At 55.1% G+C, this 4593-nt stretch overlaps 1 protein-coding gene across 1 annotated transcript in view; it reads right to left on the bottom strand.

The window, feature by feature from the left end:
• Window positions 1-4593, bottom strand: part of ARID3B (AT rich interactive domain 3B (BRIGHT-like)) — a gene marked incomplete at its 5' end in the record, with an annotated part of 17977 nt that overhangs the window by 5762 nt on the left and 7622 nt on the right. The gene's annotated exons all lie outside the window — the stretch shown is intronic.

The raw sequence follows: 4593 nt of genomic DNA, 5'->3' as shown, positions 1-4593 counted from the left end.
GTGCTGCCCTGGAACCCGGGCATGGGGGGTGCTGGCCCTGGGCAAAGGGCAGCCGAACAGGTGGTCAAAGTCGCTTTATTACCTGAGACTACCCAGACACTTAAAAAAACCCAATTACAGAATCACAGAATCATTTTAGTTGGAAAAGACTGTGAGTCCAACCGTTCCCCCAGCACGGCCAGGTCCCCCCTGCCCCCTGTCCCTCAGCCCCACATCGACACGGCTGTTCAACCCCTCCAGGGATGGGGACTCCACCACTGCCCTGGGCAGCCTGGGCCCCGCCTGCACAACCCCAACGGGACAGAAATGGCTCCTCAGGGACAGCCTCAACCTCCCCGGGAACAGCTGGAGGCCGGTTCCTCTTGTCGTGTCGATTATTCCGTGGGAGTAACAGTTGTTCCTGTATTGCTGAGGAACAGCAACTGAAAAAGGCACGTGATGCCTCCATGTACATTTATCTCTGTCCTGCCTCCCAAGCACGTGCGGAACATTTTGCTGCAGCTTCTGCTCTCATAAAGCATTTTCACCCTCCCACTCCTTTTCCCCCAAACACGCTCCCAAACAAGGTGCTGATTTGCACCTCGGTAGCAACTGGCCCCGCTGCTGGGGCAGTGACGAGAAATCGTGGGGATGGTGGGGGCGAACAAACGAGCAGTGTAGCGGAGCATCGGCGTGTCTGAGCCGGCCCCTGCGGCTGCGGGGCGAGCACTGGCCATCCAGTGGCTTTTGGGAGCCCCAAACAAGGTGCTGCTCCATCCTCGCGAGGACAGACAGGGAAACGCCGTATCCTGCCTGGTCAGTGTTGTCACCTCGGGGGTTAAGAGGTAAGAAAATCAGCTCTTTTAACCTGGTAGTGCCCCTTTAGCAGCACCTAACAGTGCTAAAGCGAGCAGGGCCTGCAAAGGTCAAACTAATGAGATTGAGGCAAGGAGAGGAAGAGGGGGGAAAAATGCTGATGTAGCAACCCTTTTATTTTGCGTAGGAAACCCCGTCCTGGATCAAAGGGCCGTCCATCGGAGGCCAGCATCCTGCCCGCCACAATGGGCAGCGCCGGCCCTGACAGGAAAGGGCTGCGAGGCCAGCGCCGTAATGGACAATTACGGAACCCCCAGCCCACAGGGGAGACTCTGCCGCTGCTCGTCAGCCGGCGACGCGGTTAATGCCCCGCAGCAGAGCAGTTTATGGCCATTATAAACGGGGCTGATGCTGTTTAGTGAAAAGGAGCTCAGCTCTGCAGATGTCCTCATTATACGAGTGAGTGTCACTCCCCCCCTCCTCTTTTTGAAGCCTGTTACGCGTTAGCTCATGGTACCAATTCTCACAGGTTAATGAGATGTTGGAGAGAAAAAGTGAACTTTTTCTGCTTTAAAAAGGCTGCCTTCCATTCCACCAAGTTACCTGCTCTGAAACTGGAAGAAAACAAAGAGCAGCTTGGCCAGGCTTGGGCTGACACCCTGTCACCTCTCCTCCTCGGCGTGTCTAAACAACCCCTTCCCCATCCTCAGCAGAAAAGCCCACGAAGCAGGCTCAGACCAACTGCATCAGATCCTCTTCCTGCATTTCAGAGACGACAGTTCCTTCAGGGAGCAGAGAGAGTCGTTTCCAAACGCTTTAAACTCTGGCCACCTCAAGGCAGGAGCTGGTTGCTCTGGAAAGGCTGAGCCCACGTAAACACAATCCTCGATTTGCTTCGGCTTCTCGTAGGCCCTCATTTTGTCCGGGTGTGTTATCGCGAAGACGAAGAGCGCGCTAACAGCGTCCTCGCAGCCACACGGAGGGCTGGGAGCGATCATGTTACCAGCCTGGAGTTATCATTCATCAGCCAGGCCACAGTAACCCGAGGCACACCCAGCCCACTCCGAAGGAAAAGTGAGGAAATATTATCTTGGAGGTTTCTAGGAAGAGCCAGGGGTGGGGTTTTTTCTGCCCCAAAATGCCCCTTCGTGGGCAGTCGAGCATCTCTGCCCCAGCAGCACAGAAAGCCGGGCTGTGCTGGGCAGCACTGAGCTGCCAGCAGCGTCTCTGCTCCCCCGGGGCAGGAGCGAGACCCTCTCCCCACTCCTCAGCCACCCGCTTTTCCCCAATCCAATTTAGGGAATAGCATTAACTTGTCCAGAAGGGACTTTCATCCGGCTCTGCTTGGACAGTGACCAGATGGAGAGTGAAAGGGAAGGGTCAGGGACGAGGCTCCTCAGGCAAAGGAGCTGCTAAAGCAGAGGGAGAAAGAAATAACTGCTGTTTAACACGCTGCGTTTATCCTAAACACGGGTTCACTCTTCTCTGGATTCTCCCACCTCAGTGTTTGAAAAGGGACACAGGTCTGTTTATCCAGACGCTGCTGCGAAAGGGACAAACATCAACCCCGACAGCGGCGGGGAATAAGGGCTTCCACGTATTTCCAGAGCGCCTGCTCCTAGCTGGAGTGGGGACAGCAATCAGAGCTGGTCTCCCCGCCTCGAGTTACCACCCTTTGACACCTTCCCTTCCTCACACTCGCTTTTAAACAAGACCCGCAGCCCAAAGCAGCCTGAATTTTAACTAGTAGCTTCATCAGCTACGCTGAAAGCCATTGCTTCTCTGCCCCGCTCCACAAAACGTCTTTATGCAGGCTGAGAAACTTCACAGCAGGGACAAAACTCCTTCCAGCCTCCCACCACGCGAGCGCAGCCATGAGACCGTGTTCCTCATGCGTTTTCTGACAGTACCAAGCCAAGTCACATCCCCCAGAGCCAGCAAGGAGCGACTCGGGGTTTGGACCCCGTAAATTAACCGTGCTCTTCAGAGCAAGCCAGGCTCGGCGTGTTCCGGAGGATCTGACTGAAAAAGAGCTGGGACGCACGGGAAGGCGGCTCTGCGGCCTCTCCTCCCCCAGCCCCTCGCCGAGGAAAAGCAAAGCGATAAAGTCTTTATTGGAAACCCCCAGCGCTCCAACAGGAAAGGCTGAAAAACGAGTATCATGGGACGGCTGGATGCTGAAGCTGGCGGATCCTTTCACAGGCGGCTGCGAGGCTTGTCAGGGGCCATGATGGATTACTGTCATCTGGCAGCATCAGGATTAATGATCCGGGGGTCAGAGGGGAGAATTCCAGAGGGAAAGGTCAGCAGCCAGGGGCACAGCATAAGACTTGTTGCCTTTTGATGGCAAACTCATTTTACTGTACTTTCAAGCCTCTCTATTCCGCCGGCTCTCAGAAATGCTGTTCGTGCCCCGTGCTGGCCGAGAGCCACGAGCCCTGCCCGACTCGAGAAGGGGGCGAGGAAGATGACTGGTTCCTCTCCTCGTTTTCTCGGTAAAAGGACTCGTCTTTCTTTTAGCATAACCCCAGCTGTGTAAGGATGGGCCATTCCTGCAAGGAACTGGACAAAGGTGGGGACAGGAGGAGTCTGTTTCCGCTGGAAAAGGGATGATGAGCAGTTGATGAGCACAGGAAGGCAAACTCGGGAAGGAGAAAGAGGAATCAGCCTGTGGGCTCCGGGTTCTCTGAAGGGAAGGACAGCTGTACCCACAGCTCTGGAATAAAGAGTTTCCCTGGAGGGAGCCTGACTGGCGCTATAAACGCCTCTGTCCTTCAAGGGAAATAAGCAGCAGATCTGCCAAGCTGTCCCATCCCGCCCAAAAGCCTCTTCTGTTGCCGACAGACGTAACAGCAGCCTAAAGGGCTTAGAGACAGGCTTGAATGTCCCCTATGTCCCCTGAGCTGGAGAGGCAGCAGGAGCGACTGTTTGATTTCCATCCTTGGAGAGCTCTTTAAGAAGGGCCGGGGGAAGCTGTAAACCCCTGATAATCTTTGAGTGACTGTTTGTACATCTACTGGTGCTGAATCCGTACCTGGGGAGGGGGCTTTGGCTGGCCCGTCGGCACACGCGGGCTCCTCTCGCTCAGCCCTGCCACGTCTTGAAAGGGAACCAAGCTTTGGACCAGCATCTCCCTCACCCATCCAAGCACGCTGCCCAAGGGCCGCTCTCTCCCCTGCTCGTGCTGAGCCATGCCCACCGCCGGGAGTTCCCCACCAGCAAGAGCCTAAGCCACGACTTGTCCTGCATGCGAGAGAGCGGTTAATTATAGCCAGCCTGGAGCAATGCTTTTTCAATCACCTCCTGGGTTTTTTTTCCTATCCAATTTACTTTCAGAAGTGGCCGTATTTTAGGAAGGAACAAAGGAGGGGAGAATCCCAAGCATTCATTCTGCAGAGCAACAGTCGGAGCTCTGGAGTGAAAAACAGCTGTAGAGGGGACGTTTTAAAGCCTCGATCTGTCCAGGTAGCTGCTCTTTCCACCTTCCACTCCATCTGTTCAGAAGAGAAACAGCATCAGCCAGCCAAAAGGACCAGGTTTCCCCCAGGACCACAGCAGTTTGAAATCGTTTTGAACCAAATCACGAGGAGATGTTCATGTGTCTTTGGAGGGAGACAGTCATTACTGGGCAGGACCGGTCTCCCCGCTCTCCCAGGCTAACCAGTGGTAAAAGTCAATTCAACAGCAAACCAGCGGTGTGGAACACGAGCAAATCGGCTCGGAGCCGGCGCTGCCTCCCCTCCCAGTTTGCTTGAACTCCTCTCCAAGGACAAACCCTGGCTGGCTTCACACAGAGCT

Source organism: Buceros rhinoceros, unplaced genomic scaffold, assembly GCF_000710305.1.
Source record: "Buceros rhinoceros silvestris isolate BGI_N320 unplaced genomic scaffold, ASM71030v1 scaffold17553, whole genome shotgun sequence".
NCBI lineage: Eukaryota > Metazoa > Chordata > Aves > Bucerotiformes > Bucerotidae > Buceros > Buceros rhinoceros.
Note: the sequence above shows the minus strand (reverse complement) of the source record. Positions and strands in the feature narration are given on the sequence as shown.